Source organism: Lipotes vexillifer, unplaced genomic scaffold, assembly GCF_000442215.2.
Source record: "Lipotes vexillifer unplaced genomic scaffold, Lipotes_vexillifer_v1.1 scaffold1644, whole genome shotgun sequence".
NCBI lineage: Eukaryota > Metazoa > Chordata > Mammalia > Artiodactyla > Lipotidae > Lipotes > Lipotes vexillifer.
Genome location: NW_006770071.1, coordinates 1 through 12,806, shown reverse-complemented (window position 1 = coordinate 12,806; position 12,806 = coordinate 1). Strand labels below are relative to the sequence as shown.

The following is a 12,806-nucleotide window of genomic DNA, read 5'->3' as shown; positions in this document are numbered from 1 at the left end:
ATGTCTGGATGAGATGCTTGAACTCTATTTCAAAATATTTTTCTTCCCCACTAACCCTTCTCTTATGGCCTACCAAATAAAAAGATACTGATTTTTTTTTGGGGGGGGGAAGTAACTTTTTATTTTATTTTATTATTTTATTTATTTATTTTTTTGCGGTACGCGGGCCTCTCACTGTTGTGGCCTCTCCCGTTGTGGAGCACAGGCTCCGGACGCGCAGACGCAGCGGCCATGGCTCACGGGCCCAGCCGCTCTGCGGCATGTGGGATCTTCCTGGACCGGGACACAAACCCGTGTCCCCTGCATCAGCAGGCAGACTCTCAACTACTGCGCCACCAGGGAAGCCCAAGATACTGATTTTTAATGAAACGTAATTATGAAACAATGACCATATCTTTCTAGGTCCCATTACCTTGATTTCAGAAATAATATCTAGTTCATGTTAGAGACTTCTGTTAGGGCTGGAAAACTCAGAAAATGTCACCAAGAATGCCATGGACAGCAGGAGACAACTGCTCCCCCCTGGATTTCACTCCTACCCCTGCAGAGTTTATCTGAAAAGGTGTTGGGGTCTTTTGGAGTGTGTTGATCGTATGCAGCTCTCTTTCCTGTTCTCCACTGTGGCTCTTTCAAAATGTCACTCTCCCTAAGTTCTCTCTCCTATCATATTTCTTATCAGTGTCAGCAGATAATCTTGCTTCTCCAGACTGAGAGACACTAGAAGCCAATACATGGGAACTCTCCCAACAGGCTGAAACTTCTATACCGACCTCCTCCTCCCTTTCTTCACCTACGTATTTGCTGTGTCTTCACCCATCCTCACCTGCTTCTCTCCTGATACAATGAAAGAGGTGTTTCTCTCACGGTCTAAAGCTGAACCCTCTAACTAAATCTTGAATCCTATCCTCTCATAGCTCTTCTCTCCTATATTTTCAACTTTTAGAATAGCTTTCCCATAGATATCTCAAATCACAAAGCAAATGAAAACTTTCCATAAACCTTTCTACTCCTTAGAAATCAAACGTCCTTAAAGAACTGCTTCCAACTCATGTGCTGTGTTGGTCAGTTCACAAAATTACCCTACAACGAACCATTCCTCCCGGTCTTCAGGTCCTTGCTGGGCTGGACTTGTGACTCACTTTTTGGGTAAAGGGATGCAGCAAAGGGACACTGTGTAACTTCTGAGGTTAGGTCAAAAGAAGTCTTGCCCTTTCTACCCGGGTCTCCTGGAACACTCACTTGCAGGGAAGCTAGTAGCCACGTTAAAAAGTCCAACTAGCCTGAGATTGCTGTGCTGGTAGGAAACCCAAATTGGCTATGTGGAGAGGTGGCGTGGAGAGAGAGAGAACAATGCCCATCCAGCCCCAGAAGTTCCCATCAACCCAGGTGAGTACCTGCCATGTGGGTGAGGAGCCCTCTTGGACATTCAGCCCAAGAGAACCTTCAGTTGGTTCCAGCCCCAGTCAAGACGTGACTTCAACCATATGAGAGATACTGTATTAGTTTCTGAGGGCTGCTGTAACAAAGTACCACAAACTGAGTAGCTTAAAACACCAGAAGTTTACTGTCTCATAGTTCTGGAGGCTGGAAGTCTGAAATAAAGGTGTTAGCAGCTCCATGCTCCCTCTGAGGCTCTGGGAAGAATCCTTGTTTGCCTTGTCCTAGCTTCTGGTGGGGGCTGCATGGGCACTGATCAATCCTTGTCACTCCTTGAATTGCAGCTGCATCACTCCAGTTCCTGCCTCTGTCATCACATGGTGTTCTCCCTGTGTGTTTTCTAAGGACACCAGTCATTATGAATGAGCAGCCCACTCTACCCCAGGATGACCTCATCTTAACTAATTATATCTATAAAGTTCCTGTTTTTAAGTAAGGTCACATTCTAGGTACTGGGGGTTAGGACTTCAACGTATGTTTCTGAGGGACAAAATTCAGCTTATAACAGACCCCAGTCTAGAACCACTCAGCTGAACACAGTCGACCTGCAAAATGTGAGAATAGTGACACCCTTAAAAAATGCAGGATCTGGGCTTCCCTGGTGGCGCAGTGGTTGAGAGTCCGCCTGCCGATGCAGGGGACGCGGGTTCGTGCCCCGGTCCGGGAAGATCCCACATGCCGCGGAGCGGCTGGGCCCGTGAGCCACGGCCGCTGGGCCTGCGCGTCCGGAGCCTGTGCTCCGCAACGGGAGAGGCCACAGCAGTGAGAGGCCCGCGTACCGCAAAAAGGAAGGAAAAAAAGAAAAAAAAAATGCAGGATCTGCAAAGTGCAATAAAAAATTCCAGGGACCCGACTCTCCTTCCCAGGCAGAGCTACCTCGGAGGCGCAGGCTCTCAGACAGCATCCAGATGTGGGTCTTCACACCACGCTGTCAGATGCCGGCAGGGGAGGCTCTCTGCCGTCTCTAATGTATGATCTGTGACTGCAGAAACGTGCAGTTCCTGTGCTAACTCAAAACTGCTCGCCAGAGATGACTATTTGTGTACCAAGCCAGAGGAGAGTGGTTTACAAGAGAGGAAAAGCAGGGGTGGAGCAGGCGGTGGACAGGTGGATCCCGAGGATTCGACTCCCCTGAAGTTAGTGGAGGGAGCAAACTATTCCGTGAAGGACTGGGGTAGAAAAGAGAACAGGCAGAAATTCTGCCCCCTCGACAGCTGGCTCTGCTGGAGTTTCACTGGAGTTCATTGCTCCTCTCGGAAAAGGAAATGTCCCCAGGAAAGATAAGCCTTGCCTGCTTCTGGGAGGAAGCCTCATCTCCTCAGATGCCCTGGAGATGAAAGGTTGGGTGGAAGGAAACCTTGGAGAGTGAAAGGAGACAATTAGGTTACGGCTGGGGTCCTTTGGGGGATCCTTCCAGCAGGCTGACCCCCACCCAAAGGACTGGGAGTGTGTGTTAGAGGAGGGGAGGAAGCAGGGAGAAGGGGGCCTCTTTAGTTCAGTCTTTCCATAGGCGGCGGGAGAATGTCTTCATCAGCCAGGCATCCGGTCATCCTTTTTCAGGGCTTTCCTATGGAAGTAGATGCACACGTGCAACTTCCCAACCACTGTTTTCAGAGGGAACACATCTGCCTGAGTAAATCAACCTTGCCAACTCAGCTCTCACTGAGCTACTAACAGCAAGCTCACTCCAGTGGCAATGGAGAAGGGTGGGGAGCTCCAGGCATTCTATAATTCACCAAGATGCCAAAGTGCCACCTCATTTAAAAAAATAAGTTGCTAGAGCAGTGGGCAGCAAACTCTGAGCCCACCAACTATTGTTGTAAACGAAGTGTTGTCAGAACACAGCCTCACTCAGATTGTCTATGACTGCTTACAGTGACAGAATAGATTAGCTATGACAGAGACCATATGACCTGCAAAGTCTAAAATATTTACTACCTTGCGTTTTGCATAAAAAGTTTGCCAACCCAGCTCCAGGGCACTGAAGGCAGAATTTTTTTTATATGCCATTCACTAGCCTGCTTTTCTTCTCTGTGCTTAAACAAAGTGTGAGGCTCACAATACTGAAGACTGACATTTTTTGTAGAAGATATATTTAGATCTCTTCATTTTCCAACAAATGGTGCTTTTCAGAGAGGTCTGGAATGCTGCCAGCAGGGTCTAGTGTGGATCCTCAAGTCTGCAAGGGTGTAAGGTGGAGAGAAGAAAGACAAGACCAGAAATGTTTGGGTGGAAGGAGTGAAGACCAGGTGATGATACTACTTTAAAAACCCAGGACGGGGCTTCCCTGGTGGTCCAGTGGTTAGGACTCTGTGCTTCCACTGCAGTGGATACAGGGGCCCAGGTTCAATCCCTGGTCGGGGAACTAAGATCCCAAAAGCCAAGTGGTGAGGCAAAACCAAAACAAAACAAAACAAAACAAAAAATAACCCAGGACGGAGCCAGGTGAGCGGTGGGGTGAGGCAGGACAGACAGAGTCCTGTATCCAGGGCCCTTCCCCACTCCCAGCCATCCTGCCTTCTCGTCTCTGCTCCTCCACCTGTAGTAAGGGGCTTCCTCTCATGGTCGCCCATCCAGAAGTGCCAAAGCCCCTTCTCCCTATCTTTTGCCCCTGTATTGCCATTGCCTTCTTCTTTTTTTTTTTTTTTTTTTTTTTTTTTTTTTGCAGTACGCGGGCCTCTCACTGTTGTGGCCTCTCCCGCCGCGGAGCACAGGCTCCGGACGTGCAGGCTCAGTGGCCATGGCTCACAGGCCCAGCCGCTCCGCAGCATGTGGGATCTTCCCGGACCAGGGCACGAAACCGTGTCCCCTGCATCGGCAGGCGGACTCTCAACCACTGTGCCACCAGGGAAGCCCCTGCCATCACCTTCTGCTCTTCCTCACCCTCAAACCCAGATTCCCCAGAGATTTCCATCTCCAGCCCACCCCTCCTGCAGCTTTTCCAACCCCCTGGAAGCACCCTGGGGAGAAGAGAATAAACACACACACACGGGCAGCGCTTGTAAAGAACCTGTCAAGTATCATTTTGAGACTCCTGACCTCCTCTTAAATACAGTCCTAGCACAAAACAAGTAGCAGAACAGAGTTTTCATTACCAATTGATGGCTACAGAGTTGGGGGGCTTGTGAATGCATCTGTTCTGTAGGAGTTTTCATTGAAGAAAATTCATTTAATCTGGCAAAGGACTGTTACTATGAGCCAGCTGCTGGGGCATACAGGAAGCTTTGGTCATAGAACTCCAACTTAAGATGGTGTTGGTTTGAAAGCGGTTTTATCTTCCCAAAGTAAAACTTGTTTATACAATGACTGGACATCAGAACATTTGGATAATGCAACCCCCTTGTATTTACCGCATTTGTGTAATAGTTCACAATGAATAAAAGCACTTTCACAGAGATGGCTATATTTGGTTTTCCCGGCCAATCTGGGAGGTAGGTAAAATGCTATTCCTTTGGAAAAATAAGTAAATTAGGCTCATTGAGGTTAACTGCCTTGTTAACCTTGGCTGCACTGGGTTAGTACACTAACCAAGACTTTGATTTCTATGTTCTTGGAATTTTCCCTAGCATTCTTATTGTATTTTCTAAATTAGAGTGCTAGTTTTACCTCGTAATGAACCCCTATCATTTCTTGCAAGAGGCACCTGAATTCTTATGCTCACTAACATTGTCTATATACTAAATAAAGGATATATCGCAAATACATCCAAAGAAGTCATGATGAATAGAATATAATTAACTCATTTACAAGGTGCCTTTTGTTATTTTCATAATCAACAAATATTAAGAGTAAGGTCCTTTTAAAAAGCCTGAGAAATGTAAAATAATAGGCTAACTAAGTAGGCATTACAAGATTTGGGGAACCATAGGGGCTTTGGGTAGGAATATAATCCTGAACAAAGGGTCCCCTCTTGGCCCCATCTTTCCTTCAAAAGTCAATCAATCATAATAACTCCACATAGAGAGGTTGTGTGCCTGGTGGTTAGGGCTGCAGGCTGGAGCCAGTTAGGTCCTGAGCAAGTTTCTAAACTTTTCTCAACTTAAGCTTCTGCAAGTATAAAACAATACTTACTTTACTTGGTTGCTGTAGGGATTGAATAGGATAATTCATTTTTATAAACTACTTAGAACAGTGCATAGCACATGGCAATTGATGGATAATTTTTTGTTACTGTTATCAATAGGATTATTGATATAAACAATATATTTTTGGTCTTTCCCCTACCTCAGTCAGAAGTCTCTCAATTTCTGTGAAAAGATGCTGCATGGCTGAGGTGTAGGATGCTTGCAGAAACCTGTTATAGGAAAGGTGGTGTGTCTTTCTCTGATTTCTTGCTACACAATGTTCTTGCCTCTATTAAGCTAGCAAAAAGCCCCGGGCAATATTACCTTTTCAAGATAAGGACAGGCTCCCACATTGGGGCTGTCAGAGAGAATCTGGGGGTGTGTGAGCCATTTAAATGAATCAGACCTGACAAATCCAATTTACAGATTAAAACAATGTTGTGATATTTACCAAAAGTATATACAGCAAGTTAAGACACCTCTGACCGACAGCATTGATTGCCTATTTTAATCAGCTGGTATAATTTAGCTACCACCAGAAGCAAAATGCTTAGGAAAGGTAAATCTGATCATAAATAATTCCCATTTTGATGCATTTAAAAATCAAGTGAGACCTTTGTTCAGAGTTTGCTACAAGGTGACACATCTACTACATTATGCTAGGTCACATCAGGTTTCATTTGGGTGTTAGGAGAAGATCTGATTTGACACAAACAGATGCCAAACAAAGCGTTTAAAGCAATTTTACCAGATGCTGGTATATTAAGATAGACAGAGAAATAACAGAAACCCACTGCCTGCATATATTCACTAAATCTCTGGTGCTTGTGGGACTTTATCAATATTACTTAACCAATATCCCCACCGATTCTGAGCAGAATCAAGGATCATAGCCTTGAAAGAGACCTCAAGGAGTTACTCTGTCTAGAAACACTGGAGCAAGGTTATTGCTTAGGAGAAGCATGGTATGGCTTTCAAAACTCATTTGTTGAATGAACAGAAATAATTCTCTTCACCTCCCATCCCCAGAAGGCTGCTTTGTTCTGGAGGTATGAGAGGGACTGAAAAGTATGGAGCAGCCTCAGGGGTTTAAAGCCCTATCCACTTACTTATTTATTATTTATACCCTGCCTTTTTCTATAAAAGATTTGAGGCAGCTTACAACAAAAGACACAAACTGGGACTTCCTGGTGGCGCAGTGGTTAAGAATCCACCTGCCAGTGCAGGGGACATGGGTTTGAGCCCTGGTCCAGGAAGATCCCACATGCCACGGAGCAACTAAGTCCGTGTGCCACAACTACTGAGCCCACGTGCCACAACTACTGAAGCCCATGTGCCTAGAGTCCTGCTCTGCAACAAGAGAAGCCACCAGAATGAGAAGCCCGCGCACCGAAACGAAGAGTAGGCCCCGCGCGCCGCAACTCGAGAAAGCCTGCGCACAGCAACAAAGACCCAATGCAGCCAAAAATAAATAAATATATAAATTTACTAATTAAAAAAAAAGACACAAACAATAATGAGCCTTATCCTCAGTCATCCCTTGAAGGGTTTCATTATCACTTTCATGATCATCAAAAACGAGTATGAAGTGGCTATTTGCATGGGATGCTATGCCGGGGCTGAATAAATCAGGCAGAGCCAGCTCTGGCCTCTGTAAATTTCCATCCCTTCAGTTTGCGTTCATTCATTCTTTTGACAAATATTTATTCAGCACATCCCACATGCAAGTGCTGTTATGTGGTGTGGGGGGTGGTAAAATGAGTAACGTGTGGACACTGCCCTGCCTGCCAGAGGTTTACAGACAAGGGTAGGGGGTCTAGGACAAGTGTACGTGATACTCATGTGTGTGGGTGCGGATAAGACACAAACCTAAATTCCCCCAAGCCTCGCAGAAGGGATCAGTGCTATGGGTGAGTCGCAGAGAATCACAGTGGAAGAATGTCAAGGGGGAGTGCATCTGCTTATTGTGTGTCCTAAAGGAAAACGGAGCTGAAGCAGATCAGGCTGCAGGCAAAGTTGTGAAAGAGAACTCAGCCTTCCCGGGCACCTCTTTGTCCTCCTGACACTTTCTGCCTCCTCTTTCCCCTCCTCCCCTTCTCATCTGGACACCCTAAGCCCTCATGCTGTCACAGCTGCCTAGTTTCACCTTTCCCAGAAGACTGGTGTGCCACTTGCTGACATGTCCTGGGACAAATGCCCGTTTGGACATGCTCTCTGCTGGCTATCATCAACAACAGGGATATGGAAGGCTTATCTACACCAAGGTAGAAATAACTAGCCATTATTTGTCACCATGCCATGCCTAGGAGTATCTGATTTTAAAGGAGGACCAGGCCTGGGCACAAAGGAAGCAATTTTGACAAAATCCATGATTCTTGGAGGCCTATGGTTGGTATGAGAGCTTCCTGGGCACCCTCAGATCCAGGACCCAAATAACTTCTAGCCCTATGTACCTAGAAGGCAAGGAGTCCCCAGAGAGAACATTCTTGAAGGGTCTCAATAGAAGATCTGCTCTCCAGCCAGACTGCAAGGAGGAGAAAGAAACTCTTCCAGCTACAGTCCTTCATTCACTGGAGCAGTAGTTCTTAAATTTTAGTTTATAGAAGAATCTCAGGGGAAGCCTGAAAAAGTACAGATTCCAAGGCTCCATTCCTGGAAACTCTGTCTTCCTGAAGGAAGTCTGGAGGGGGTCTTGGAATTCACATTTTAACAAGTATCAAGGCAGCCTCTGAGGAGGTGGTCTTAGGCTCACCCTTGAGATATATTGTCAAAGGGACTCACTTTCTAGCAGAAGGTCCAGAAGAGCAGGACAGATGTCTGCTCTTCACAGGTGAACTTCTAGCACCTAGAACAGTGCATAGCTCAAATTAAGCACTCAGTAAATATGCTGATTTAATTAATGCCTGGGGACTTGCCCTGCCTCCTGGCACCCTGGGAGTGGGGGCCTTGGTAATATTTTTTGGTGAATGAAACCTTGGGGAAAGTATAAAGGTATAGAAGTGTCTGCAGAATGGACTCTGGATTATGTAGATGTGGAATGAGGTGGTGGAGAACTAGCCTAGTTGAGAGCGGGTATCCCAGGTGTAACCTGCCCTGCCCTCAAGAAGTTGACAGGCTGAGGGTCAGGGTGGGAAGAAATGCTTTGAAGTTTAGCCCGAGGGTCACAGATCTGCTTAGCATCTCATCACTCACCACCCTCCCCTCCCTAGACTTCTAGAGATAAGAAGATCTGAAAGAGAAGCGGAGACTGGAGAGGGAAGGCGGGACTGCTGGAAGCAGGCAGGGCAGGGAGCTCAAAGCCCCGGGCGACCGACACACACCGGGGCTACCTGCTCTGACCTGCAAGGGAGACTGAGCAGCTCTTGCCAGAGCTCGTGCTCTTCTGCTTGGCATAGAGCAAAACCCCAAATAGGCTGCTTTGGGCGAAGGCATTTACCCTGCGGCATTTAGCCTATTGTCAGGTTAAATTTATTCTTTGGTCTTCTGACTGGCTTTGATAACGAACATGTCCCTCCATCTAGGAAGAGAAATCCTACAACTTCTTCCAGTGACTCGTTGCTGTGCCTTGTAATCTGCTGCCAGGAAATTCTCATGCCTCACGTCTGATGTCAGTTAGCAGGAGAACAGAGCAGTCCCGACGTCCACTAACTGCGTTGTTAGGTTTCTTAAGAGTGTGGGTAGATCTGGGCTCTGGCAGTTGCTCTAAGCGAGACTGGCTGTCTTACAAATCTTGCTGTCATCTAGGATGGCTTAGTTGACATTTTGTCTGATCTATTTTCCTTTCACCAGTGGCATGAAACAGGACACTGGACACATAACCTGGTTAAACTGGACTCCTTCCCAATATCATCATGCTTGAGAAAGCAGTCAATGGATCCAGAATCTGTTTGGGGGCATTCTGGGAAAATTTCCCAACGAATATCTTCTTCCGCAGAGTTCAAATGAAGGACTCATCTAGGGACAGCTCCATATGTACGTCTACTCCCATGCCAAAAGATGTGAGACCTAGATTTTAGCTGTTAATGTAACTTTGCATAAGAAGTGTAAACTCTCCAGACCTCATATTCATCTGTAAATGGAGTGGGTTCTTCTATCAGTAGTGAAAAATCCCCTAATGAAAATTCCAATGACTTACAATATCCTATTATGTCCAGGTGATTTGGGGTCCAGCTACTTTCCCCACCTCTATTTCTTGCTCTGGTTCTCTTTGTTCCTCTAACACACAAAGCTTATTCCTGCTTTGCATAAACCCCCTCCCCCAAACTCTCTTCCCTCCATGACCCCATCCTCACACCTCTTCACAAGGAATGCTGTTACCCCAGGTTTTCTTTTTTTTGCATGACTGACTTCTTGTTATTCAAGTGTCAGTTCGGATGTGACCTTCCCAGAGAGGTTTCCATGGTCATCAAGTGAACGAAGTGCCTCCCCATTTCATCCCAACACTCTCAACCACATTCCTTGACTGAATTTTTTCAAAGCACTTACCATTACCTGGAATTATCTTATTTGACAGTTTGCTTGTTTACAAATAGTTCTGCTACAGTGTGACATATGCATTCCTAAAAATCACCGTGTTGCATGAAACTACATACTATAAACCATGGAGCTACGGAGAAAATGGGATTGGGAGCCCAACACTTGAAAACTTCATCAGTGACATATTTAAAAAAAATGAAAACAATAAAAATGGCAGCACAGCTTTATATACGTTTACTGGTCAAGATATACATAAATACTACAATAAATGTCACTTTATCTTGAAAAAGACCTGCAGTTTGCTTGTAGAAGTGGGGATGGAGTGGATTGCAGATTGTGAGTTATTGTGAAGTGGTGGTAGGTGGGTTATGGACAGCTGTTAACACCAGATGTAGCTCACAGCACACTCAGAGAGTTGAGGTAGCTGGTAGATGTTTGAATTGCATACACATGTCCATTTTACGTATTCCTATGTGACTCGGTTCAGCTTGGTGCCCCTTTCTGCATTCTAGTGTTTCTCCCAGATGAAATCATGCGTAAGCAAACATGAAATTCGAATTGTGCTTAAATTATTCCCTAACATATCAATCAGGTTGGAATATATTCTCATTTTCAAAATAAGCATTATAGGAGATCTGATAGCATTTGTTTGCTCCACTCACTAGAATTTAAGCTCCGTAAGATCAGGGAACTTGTCTGTTTGATTCATTGCTATATTTCCATCATCTAAACAGCCTGGAATATAGCAGGCTTTCAATTAATATTCGTTGAATGAATGAATGAATCTTTCTTCAGTTTTCTTCTCTCCCCACATACTAGTGATACCCTTTCAAGGGTTACAGTGGTCCACATTGGTACGGTGGTGAGGAGGTAACAGTACGACCAGAGGGGTTTCAAAATTGCTATGTTGGGGGGAGGGGGCCTGTGTTCTCTGAAGACAAGCACAAAAATGGAAACAAAAAAAAAACCCCTAAAGCCTAAATTACTACAAATGGCTATGATATCCACATAGGTCCTTCCACCTTTGTAGTCACGAAAGATCTCTAAGGCTCCTTCTATCCATTACAAATACACGATTCTAATGATGAATTATTTTGAAGAGTCAGTGCAGAACTATGGACCTAGAAACACTACACAGAGCCCTATGTTATGTGGAAAGGTTCCTGGAATTCATTCCATTAGGAATGAAAGAAGCTTCAAGTCTAGCAGGCAAATTTGCTGGGAAACGCTAACTTCTGTCCCCTCCTCTCCATATGTGTGTCTCAGACCTAAAATTTAATCACTCTTCTACTAAGTCAGAGAACAGAATTAGAAGTGGCTTTGAAAGGTCATCCTAGACAGGTAGGTTATGTCATATTCCTAAAGGGTTTGAAAATTGTTCAAATTTCAGGGAAACTGTCTAGAGCTACCAAGTAAAAGGTCAAATCAGAAAGCCCCCAAAGAGCTAAGGAATGATCTTTCTTCTGAATTTTTCTGATTTAAATTCTGAACCTAAGAAAATGTGCCTGCAAATGCAAATGTTGTGGTTGAGCTACTGTAGTTTATCAGGCAAAACAGGGAATATTCTGTTATGATTCTTTACTTCCTCAGTAACTGCTCAATCTTATGGAGAGTTGAGTGGAGTGGCAAAGTAATTACATGGTGAGTACCATATATTTATGATTATTTATGTTTTCTAGATTGGAGTACAGGGTAATTATTTTTGGTCTTATTAAGTGCAAATTACCAAGTAGTCTTCAGGAACATGTAATTACTATGCACTGTAGTCACATGCCACTTACCAAGCAAAATGAATGCAGTGAAAATTTTATTTAATACAAGCGGAATGACACATGTGGTTTTATGAAGCAAAGTACAGGGACCTGCCTTCCTGTCTTGGGAGAGGAAACAGAGCAGCCCTTCTTAACTTAGGGCATTTCCTCAGTGAACAAGATCCACATTTCTCAAGGGTGGGTGCTCATTAAGAATGCAGATGTCTGGAGCCCCATGCCAGACCTAGAGAGTCCCACTCTCGGAGGTGAGGCCGTGGAGTCTGTGTCTTCAGCAAGTCCCTGAGGTGCTTCATGTGTGCACTTACAGTGAGCAAGCAACTGCCCAAGAGTCACAAAATACTCTGACCAGCAGGGTTACCTCTAAACACAGAGGTGGGAAAAAAATGGGGCCTAGGTGGCATACATTTTTCTGTTTTTCACTGACTACTTCTGTTCTTTTTAGATTTTACATTGACAAGTATCCTTGAACCCATTGTTGCAAAGATATAGAAGTCTTATTATATGTTGAGTATTCCCTGTGAGTGATTTTCTATTATACATAGATCATGTACATGTAATTTAGTTTAGATCTTTTAGATTTTAGTGAATACACACACACACACACACACACACACACACACACATGCACACACACAATTTGACGGACAGAAGTATGAGGAAGAGCCAGAGGCCAAGGAGTGATTTGCCTCATGGTCGGAACAAGGGCAGATTTTACTCAACAGATATTTCCTGTGCAGTTACTCCATGCAATGTAAGCTCACTTTCTATACCCATTCATTCAATAGGTCTCATTTCCTTAATTGAGGTAGATCACTAGAGTGGTTAAGGGCATAGGATCTGGAGTAAGGAGACTCCAGTCCCACCATTTACTAGTTAGGAAACCATGGATGCTATATCAATATTTGTGTCCCCCCAAAATTCTTAAGTTGAAATCCTACACCCCAAAGGTGATGGTATTAGTAGGTAGAGCCTTTGGGAGGTGATACGGTCACGAGGGCGATATCTTCATGAATGAGATTAATGCTCTACAAAAGAGACCCCAGAGAGCTCCCTCACT

At 44.8% G+C, this 12,806-nt stretch overlaps 1 non-coding gene across 1 annotated transcript; it reads left to right on the top strand.

Annotated features, from left to right (window-relative positions):
• Positions 1–3,721: 3,721 nt before the first annotated feature.
• On the top strand, positions 3,722–3,802 carry TRNAG-UCC (transfer RNA glycine (anticodon UCC)). The gene is given in 2 exon segments: positions 3,722–3,758; positions 3,768–3,802. It is a non-coding gene; the product is annotated as a tRNA-Gly (tRNA).
• Positions 3,803–12,806: the final 9,004 nt, after the last annotated feature.